At 43.6% G+C, this 10405-nt stretch overlaps 1 pseudogene; it reads left to right on the top strand.

Annotated features, from left to right (window-relative positions):
- The first annotated feature begins 2334 nt into the window (after positions 1–2334).
- Positions 2335–6517, top strand: LOC114490152 (annotated as a pseudogene).
- The last annotated feature ends 3888 nt before the right edge of the window (positions 6518–10405 follow it).

Raw genomic sequence — 10405 nt, 5'->3', positions numbered from 1 at the left:
CCTTTCATGACTTGGAATACTTCTTTCCAGCCCCTTCTTGCCTGCAAGATTTCTTTTGAGAATCAGCTGATAGTCTGATGGAACTCCTTTATAGGTAACTGTCTCCTTTCCTCTGCTGCTTTTAGATTCTCTCCTTATCTTTGATCTTGGGCAATGTAATTATGATGTCTTGGTGTGTTCCTCCTTGGGTCCAACTTCTTTGGGACCCTCTGAGCTTCCTGGACTTCCTGGAAGTCTATTTCGTTTACCAGATTGGGGAAGTTCTCCTTCATTATTGTTCAAATAACTTTTCCACTTGTTGATCTTCCCTTCTCCTTCTGGTATCCCTATAATTTGGATGTTGGAATGTTTAAAGTTGTCCCGGTTTTCCCAGCCTCTCCTCATTGTTTTGAGTTCATGTTTATTCATTCAATTCTGGTTGAGTGTTACTTCTTCCTTCTGCTCCAAATCTTTGATTTGAGTTTCGGTTTCCTTCCCTTCATCATTGGTTCCCTGTATATTTTGCTTCATTTCACTTCACATAGCCTTCACTTCTTCCTCTAGTTTGCAACCATACTGAACTATTTCTGTGAGCTCCTGACTACCAGTGTTTTGAACTCTGTATGTGATAGGTTGACTGTCTCTTCATTGCCTAGTTTTATTTTTGAGCTTTGATCTGTTCTTACATTTGGGACATATTTTTTTTTGTCTCAGTGCACCTGTTTTGTTCGAAGGGGCAGAGCCTTAGGAGTTCACCAGGATGGGGCAACCCACTCTCCTGAGTTGTGGTGCTGTATGTGGGGGAGGGGTCCAAAAGGGAACAATGCCACTTGCTCGCTCTCTGGTTTTCCACCATTTCTGATGCTACCCACAAGCAAATTGGGCTCTCCCCAGTGAACTCTCCTGTGAGGCTGGGTTTCTGTTCTCCCACTGCCACAATTCCCACAGATCTTTATAGCCAGAGGTTTTGAGGCTTTATTTCCCTGCATTGGAACTCTGGGTGGCTGCAGTCTGTCTCACTGTCCAGTTGTTCCTCCTGGTTTATCGGCACACTAATATGGATCTGCTGGGATCACCAGCAGCTGCCTCGTCCACCTGTTCCTCCAGCTGCCACCCTTCCTCCGGTCTTCTCTTCCCCGGCCGCCTATCTCTGCTTATCCTACCAGTCTACATGAATGTTTCTTCTTTAACTCCTTCTTGTCAGACTTCCATACAGTTTGATTTTCTGGCAGTTCTTGTTGTTTTATTTTTAATTTGTTGTAGTCCTTCCTTTGGTTGCACAAGGAGGCAAGGTGTATGCACCTATTCCTCCATGTTGGCCAGAAGTCCTTTCTGTTTCCTTTTTTTAAATGTGTTTTGTGGCAATGTTCTGAAAGTTTGGGATAGTGATTGATTAACTTGGAATGTTAGGAGGATCAGAGTGATTGAGTAAATTCCCTGAAGAGACACTGCTCATGCAGTCCTTTATGTCCAAATCCAAATCTCAAGAGCCAGTGAGTGAGCATCACCTTTAGCTATCTCTGAGATCACAGTAGTGAAGAGTGTCTAGGACTAAGTGTGGGGAAATGGAGGCACTGTGTTGTGAGGGTGGATGTGGATTGTTTTAGCATGTGGAAGGTGGGAGTCAGCATTTGATTTTTGGCTTTGGATTGTTCTCATGTAGCTGCTTTGGTTTGGGGCAGGTTTAGAGAGCTCAAGAAAGGACATTTTATAAAGACAGTTTTCTGAGCCTGCAAGACACTTGGGAAACCCCTTCGATTATCTCATTTGACAGACCAGAAAACCAATATCTAAGGAGGTGAACAGGTTTGCCCAAAGTAATAGGAATTGGCCCCATGGGGCTGAGCCAGGGTTATTTATCCTATGTCTTCTCAGGGCATGCTTCACACATCCTGCCAGGACAGTCCGAATAGGCTGCTCATGGTCCAACCACTCCACACAACTCTGATGTCTTCTCTGGGTGCATCAGGAAGAGACATAAGTATTAAGGTTTTTAGTCACTGAGGTCCCAGGGCTACAGACTGGACAGTCACAAGTGAAGGCTGGGAGTGGTGGGTTGTTGTTAATAGGGAAAAGTTCTCAACACAGAAGGACCATTCTGTATTTGGAACAAGGAGGGCACATGGATTGGGTGAGGGGAGAAGTGCTTGATCAGAAAGTATTCTTGTGTTTTGACTCACCCCAGCAAAAGTGAAAGAAAATTCATGAGATCATGTGAGAACAAAGAGCACCGGAAGACTAGGCAAACATGCAGGGGATTTCCAACTCAGCTGCTTATATAGAAGCTGGATGCAAAGTCCTCTTTCGACTCCTGTTTCCTCAGTCTCTGGTTTCTGCTGCTCCCTTGATTGCAGGATGGCTTCCACTGCTTCCTGCCTCCGTGTAAGCTGGGGTTTGATCATGGTGATGGGGACAGGGAAAGCACCTTCAAGAGATGGGGATCTTAGGAATGGATAGGGCACAGTGCTCAGGGAGATGGGGAGGCTGGGAAGGCTTCTTGAAGGGGATGACAGAAGCACCGATAGCTCCAGAATGTGAAGGCAGTTTCTGTGAAGAAAAGCTGGTTATTTGGCTCCTGAGTTTTCTTTTGTGTCAGGCCTTGGACTGGCCACTGTGAGGGATAAATGTAAGAGGTGGGTTTGGGCTTTGTGCTCAATAGGGCTGGCAAAATTTGAAACTATGGAAATATTGCCTGAAGGCATTTTTCTCTTATCCTGTTTAGGTGTCCAGGACTCTTACAGTTAAACTTCCTTCTCCTCTCAAAAGAGAGTTTCACAAAACTCATTTATCCTAAGTTGTTAATGAACTGATACATTACCTTATGTAAGAATATGTACCCTATGAAGAGAACCTGAAATAAGGGCAATGCTTAGCACAGAAGAGACAGTACAGTGAAGAAATTCCTGTGATCTCTAAATAGGGAAGATATATATTTTTTTGAACAGAGCATGAGAGAGGTCCTCCCAAGCTTTCAAGAGACAGCACAGGGATTACTTCTGAAGACTCAGATGTGTCCCTACCTTTTGTGAGTGAGCCCTGTTTTAATTAAAGAATGAGATCATATTCTACAATGGGTAGGTATAAAAACACAGGAAACACAGATGAACAAATATACTCGAACATAGTGTCACTTTAATATCTGTCATTATTATAAAGCAATGAGACATTTAAAAATGAAACTAAAGTACAGGGGGTTTTTTTCTACAGTAGTCATGGAGGGCAGCAATGTGCATACCCAATTAGGCTGCCAAATCTCGGAAATTCTATTTGGGAGTTGTTTTAAGAGTCTGGTGTACACCTTTGGATGCTTTGTATTTCTATTTAGTTTTCAATATTTGACAAACTTTATCTGGCTAGGAAGTAGGTAAATGTGGTAGGAAATTATTAATGACAATTTTGGGATGGATAAGAAAGAAGTACAATGATAAGGAATAAGACTGATTTTTTTTGTTGTGAGTTGTAACCTGAGAATTCCAAAAGAGAAGTTCCAAGAAAGGCTGAGCCACAGCTTGTTTTGAAGGAGCTGGAGGACCAGACAGACAATGAAGGGCAGGAGAAATTCAGGAGAGGGAACGAGGGGTGTAAAACTTGGCAGATATTCTTGGCAACTGTCTGTTGGCCTTCATTGTCCAGGTGAATGTTCATTATGAGAAATGGGAACCAATGACCTTCACTGCCAACGTGGAAGACAGAGTGAAGAAGATCAGTGAACATGTCCGATCTAAGACCAAGGTTCCTGTGCAGGATCAGGTCCTTCAGCTGGGCTCGAAGACCCTAAGCCCCACAGGAAGCTATCATCTTATGGATTGACAAGAAGACGACCATCCATCTCACCCTGAAGGTGGTGAAGCTCAGTGATGAGGAACTTCCCTTAGTTCTGGTGGAGTCAGGTGATGAGGGTCAGAGGCACCTCCTCCACGTGCGAAGGCATAGCTCCGTGCCCAGGTCGAAAGAGATGATCGAATCCAAGACTGGTGTAACTCCTGAGAAACAGATTGTTGACTTGCAATGGAAAGAGACTAGAGGATGGGAACACCATGGCAAATTATAGCATCAGAAGGGGCACTTTACTCTTCTTGACATACCACTGCATTGGGGGTGACTATCCTGGGGGACAGGGTGATAGGTGGAGAAAAGACCTTATTTTCTTTTATTTCTTACTCAACAACCACATCCTTTAATGAATTCTCAAAATTATTGAGAAAGAAATCAATAGAATGCTTAGATTTGGAGGTGGGTATTGTAAACTGTAGAATACTTTTTAATACTCTATGATTCTTGATTCTAACATAATTAAGCAGCAGGATTGTGTGTATTACTGAGAACAGAAAATAAGTTTTTAAGGCATATTAGACATACCACTTCAGAAGCCAGCTTGCCAATTAATGCTTTCTTGGTTCCTTCTGATTATAGAAAGACTACCATGTTGCCTTTACTATCCAAAAACATAGTAAGATTTTAGGCTGGGATCAGTGTTCTGCTAACTTCTGTTTCCATCTATGTGTAAGCCAGTGCTTCAGCTATCATATTAGATAATTGTTGAAACCAAATTGAATTTCTATTTGTAGAGACAGTGAAATGATTTATTACGATAGTGAATTAGCCAATCTGACATGGTCACATTTAGCTAATAAAGAATTTAGAAGTTAAATTAAACTATGATACTTCCCGTCTCCTTATTCAAAGCTGTTTGCTACAGAATGAACCTGGCACCATGCCTCCTTCTTACTCTCTCTGTCCCATACCCAATTAAAAACGGTCTTAATTTCTGGGGATTTTGGAGGCATGGAAATATATTTTCCCTGATGATCTAGGGAGTTTTTGCCCTGTGGGGGTTGGTGCTTCTTGGTTACAGATGCTTCAGGCGGGAATGAACTTTCTAGAAGGTGGGGGGTTGTGGAGCAATGTCTGCCCTTCCTGCCTTAGGGCCTAGCAGGTCTTCTCTAGGTTAGAAGTGTCGGTTTGGGTAGGGGTCTAGAGGTTGACTAATCTCTGAATTGACCCCAACACTCTGCCCAGGTTCTGGCTAATAGAGCTTTTTCCTTTCTGGTTCCTTCACTACCAGGTTCTGTCTTGGGAAATCATGTCCCTTTCTTCATCTTACTCCCTTCATTTATTCCTCTGTCCTACTGTCCTTCTCTCATGTTCCCTTACTGGCCACATGCATGTTTTTCTCATAACCTGAGGACATGTCTACCTTCTTCCCCACCAGTCTAGTCCCTTCCTATCTTTAAACCTTGCTCAAGAACCACCTCCTTGAAGAAGAGTGTCTCACCTTAACCCCACTCAGCACAAACTACACTGATGGATGTTTCTCATCAAACATACGGGACAAGTGTTTTGTGGGTGGGAATTTGTCACCTGGTTAGGTGGGCATTAGATTGGACTGGTTTCCCTATAGGAGAGGACCATGGGTGGGGTCTCCTGCAAGGTAGAGTCTACGATTTGTCATCAATTTGAAAGACTTCTGATGGCAGACAGCAGGGAGTCTTCCATGGTGTCTTCCACCAGACAGGGAGAGAGCTAAAGCTAAGCATCATGTCATCCACGTCATCTTACCAGCATAGGATTCTTGAGAGGTGGTTACACTGTCTCCTCAGACTGGAAAGCTCTTCCCCAAATTACTCTTTCTCTTTTATCAGCCAAGGTGAAAGCCTGAGGGCTGTTTCCCCATCTCTAAACCTGCATTTATAATAGAGAATATGGTTTTTTTTTCTCAGTACATGAACGTTTTCTTAATAGGAGGAAGGAATGTCCACTATTAACCTTAGACTTCCTGAGGACAAATCTTGCAGAATCTCATACAGAAATGAATAGCCTGAAGGGTAAACTAACTTTCCAGTGGGCATTCCCATCTTGGGCCCTGGCTAAACTTATTCCCATACCCCACTGATTCACTCACAGCCCAACCTGCTGTCTCCACAGATTGACTTCCCAGTAGCCTCTTGATGCCACCCCCCCCCACCCCCCGCCGCCAACTCCCTTATTTCTGAGGTCATAGGCAAGTAGGTTGAGGGCTGGTGTGACTACGTTGTATGAAAGCAAAACAAACCAACACAAAAAACCACATGCTAACGGAAAAAAAACTCTGCCTCGCCCCAGGGTCATAGCTGTATGTGGGTTGCAGGTAGGTGCAGATGGCGAAGCTGGGTTGTCAGGTGGGAGCCCGCATGTGTCCCCCTCCACCCCACACACCTCACGTTTTCCCCCCATTCCTGCTAGACCACATGCCCCACAGAGGATGGGCCACGGTACCATATGAGTCCAGGATGACCACGGACAGCACTAGTGGGATGACCACACAGGTGGTGAATATCTAGTGCTCGCTGGTGTTTCAGCAGTCCAGTCCAAGCAGCGCAGGCAGCTCCCAGGTGAAGTTGTCCACCTGGCTGGGGCACACAGCAGTTGCACTCGCAGGAGCACGCTGTTTGAGCCCAAGCTTGGTGAGACCACCCAGCCAGCAGGCACCAGCCAGCTGGTGTGGCACACTTCAAGCGAGAAGAGCTGGCCAACACACTGGGTGGCCACCTGCGGTTGAGCGGTTCGGGGCTTCGAAGCCAGGATGACCAACAGCAAACAGTGCACAGTGGAGCGTGCACAGGCTGGCCAGCAGCCGTGGCCTCACGCTCACTGAGAAGCCCGCCTCTACCAGGGCCAGAGGCAGAGGAAGTAGTGCTTGGGGTGTGTGCCTGTGTGCCGAGGCAGGTCAGGAGGTAGCACAGGGAAGAGAATCGGCTGGGGGAGGGCGCATCGCAGAAATCCAGCAGGAAGAAGTGCTCTTCTGTGCTGTGGTTGACCTAAAGGATCAAAACTCCCAGAATGTTTGGAAGGACAAAAATATGAAAGGGCGACATTATCCCTTACAAGCAAAGAAAACCTGGGCCCGTGGGGCGAGGTGCGGAAGGGGATGGAATTTGACAATGCTTACATATGGATTATAATCGCACTTACAGATCTGAACCCTTAGTTTAGGAAGATAGACATTTATTAGTATAGTTTAGTTACTGTATTTACTAGATTCCAGGAGGAAGACAGAATGTCCATTCTACAGGTGAATAAACTTAGGCGCACAAAAGCTAAATTGTTCCAGCTAGCGAGTGGCTGTGTGGGGCTTGTACTCAGGCCTGTCTGATTTCCATATCAGTTCTCTTTCAGCTGCTTCCCTGCTTCTGGTTGTACTCCTCGGGGCCAAAGCAGAAACCTAATCTTCTCCCCACATGATAGCCCTTCAGGTATTGGAAGACAGCTTTCCCTCTGAGCTTCCCTACCCCTTCTTTGAAACTGTAGTGCTTACAAATAAATGCAATAAACCAGGCTGGGTACAATCAACACCTTCTTGTTTCAGGTGCTCTGTTCATATTAAGACAACCCATTACACTGCTGACTGTGGACTTCTCATCCATGGTAAGTCTCTCTCCTAGGCTGCTCCCAATGCCCATGCCCTTCCTGTTTACAGTCGGGTGTGCTGATTATGATCAACAGAGACCAGAACGTGTGTACCAACCTTTAAATAGAGTTGTCTGAGTAGAGGAAAGAACACTAAACTAGAAGTCAGGAGAACTAGGTTCCATCTACCATAACTGCCTTGGGCCAGTTATTTGACATGGGGAAGGCACTTTATTTCCCTTCACCTTACTGTTTTCTTGTGTAAAAGAAGGACTTAGAACTAGGTGCCTTCTAAGCTTCCTGTGCTATCCTCCTGGCTCTGATTTCCATAAGTATTTTTCAAAGAAATGTTCTGAGAAGGGAACATAGAACATTTTAACTCTTGAGAGTGATGCTGAATCAAATATCCTTAATGCTACAAAAACCATAATGGTTAATGTGATGGATGAAAGTCATATACAAATCTGTCTACTGCATGTTTCCTGACAGGTATCACTACACAGATATATTCTTTTAAACATCATATTCACTATTCTTACTTTAAAATTACAATCTCCTAATTTTCTACTTTTAAGGAAAAAACTCTTTTCCACCCAACAAAACATCATGTTTATATAGTTCTGTCATTTTATCCTCTTTGGGCAGAAGAAGTTTTACCTAATGTGATTAAGAACAAGGGTTTGAGAGCCAGACTGTCCAAGTCTGAGTCTTGACGCTGCCATTTTCTAGCTGAGCAGCCTTGGGCACATTGCTTAACCTCTTTGTGCCCAGTTTCCTCAAATTAAAATAGAATTGGTTAAGTGGGAAAAATACATAGAGCTCTTGGAAGAGTGCCTGGCATACAGTTGGTATTTAATAAATGTTAATTATTGTTATCCTTATTTCACAGATCAGGAAACAGATTTTTAGAGGGGTCCTACACTAGATAATGACAGATTAACATGTAAATTTATGTCCCTTTTCATATTAACACCAAACTTTATTCACCTGAGAATTAAGCATTGTTCCCATTTTATAGAGGAAGACAGAAGGATAATTGAGGTTAAAGAACTTGCCCAAGGTCACACGTTTTGTAAATGCTTATCCGAATTTCAATCCAAATCTGATTAATTCCAAGATCCTTGCTTAAAAATAAAAATAAACCAGACTATTATTTTAGTATACTAGGGACTGTGGAGGATTAAAGTACACGCAAAGGTGGACCTCCATTTTTAGATAATTTTATAGCATTGGGGTCATGTTGGAGATGAATAAAACACAAGAGGTTACATTCAGGCTCATGGCCCAATGGTGCTGGAGATGTTGAGTTATAAAAGTCAGAATTTCTAATTCTGTGATTACATAGATACATACCAATGGTTCGGCCAGGCAAGCTTTCAACTACTTCCCTCTAAACATGCCAAACCCTGAAAATAGGCACACAACAAAATCTCACAGAGCATCCTTACTACATGTATGCACAAATTCCCAAACACATAGCTCAGCACATGTGTATACATATACACTCTCTCCCATAATCTCCCTCAAGCATCCAGAAGGCAAATCTGCTTTAAAAAGTATTCTATAATGTGTCCCCACACCTCAGTTGGTGTTCCAGAATGTGACCTTTATTTGTAAGATCACTTTTTCCTGAGGGCAATGAAAGAAAAAGCCTACCTGTACGTCTTGTTCTCTGGCACTAATCTTTAGGCCTTCAGTTTGCAGATGATAAATTGGCCTCTTGCTTCTGCTGGGTTTGAAATGGCGGTGGGAATGGTGAAAGAAAGACAAAAACGTATGACTGTTGATTTCTGCAATAGCACCTGATTCAGAGACAGGGACCTCAGGAGGAAGATGTGGGGTGAGTCAGCAGAGGAATGAATAGAATGTCTTTGCATAAGAAGCCAGCCAAGCCTTGTGAAGCATCGAGACTCAGGCAGAGCTGGTAATGTCTGTTCCTGGAGAGCCCTGTATTGGGGTATAGACAGGACAAGACCTGGAGTTCTGTGGTGGTATGTCAGCATTAGCTGGTGGTGGTGACAGAAATATGCTTCCTGATTTAAAGTGTATGGCAGTTGTAGAGAAGGAGGAAGATGGTGATGAGTCCTCTTACAAGAGAGAAAGCTTTCCCTGTTATTTAGAAGAGTGGATGGAGCTGTGGGCAGCCCATTCCCATGATTAGGACTTTGTCTGGAGGTGTTTAAAGAGAAGTTCCCCAGGGTGAGGAAGGGGAAATCTTGGCAGGAAAGGTCCTTTGGGGTGATGTGTCCCTGGCATATGTGAAGGTCAGAGGCAGCATAATTCCTTCTCACTGTCATTTCTATTCCTAATTTCAGTGGTTTAAGATTTCAATCCCTGAGTGACTATTTATTCTTAATTATATTTTATTGATTATGCTATTACAGTTGTCTCATTCTTCCCCTCCACTTTATCACCCTCCACCCTGCACTCTGCCGTCCCTCCAGCATTCCCCCCTCCATTTGCTCATGTGCATGAGTCTCCATTTCTGTGATTCTGTTCCTGTTCTACTAGTTTGCTAAGTTTGATTTTGTTTTTCTTAGGTTCAGTTGTTGATAGTTGTGTTTGCTCTCATTTTAGTGCTCAAAGTTGTGACCTTCTTTTCTTTCTTAGATAAGTCCCTTTAACATTTCATACAATAAGGGCTTGGTGGTGATGAACTCCTTTAACTTGACCTTATCTTGGAATCACTGTATCTGCCTTCGCATTCTAAATGATATCTGTCAGATAGAGTTATTTAGGTTGTAGGTCCTTGCTATTCATGACTTGGAATACTTCTTTCCAGCTCTTTCTTGCCTGCAAGATTTCTTTTGAGAAATCAGCTGATAGTCTATTGGCAACTCCTTTGTAGGTACTGTCTCCTTTCCCCTTGCTGCTTTTAAGATTCTCTCCTTATCTTTGATCTTGGGTAATGTACTTATGATGTGCCCTGGTGTGCTCCTCCTTGGTTCCAACTTCTTTGAGACCCTCTAAGCTTCCTGGACTTCCTGGAAGTCTATTTCCTTTGTCAGATTGGGGAAGTTCTCCTTCATTATTTGTTCAA

This window comes from Phyllostomus discolor, chromosome 4 (assembly GCF_004126475.2).
Source record: "Phyllostomus discolor isolate MPI-MPIP mPhyDis1 chromosome 4, mPhyDis1.pri.v3, whole genome shotgun sequence".
Lineage (NCBI taxonomy): Eukaryota > Metazoa > Chordata > Mammalia > Chiroptera > Phyllostomidae > Phyllostomus > Phyllostomus discolor.
This window is presented reverse-complemented; position numbering and strand designations above follow the sequence as displayed.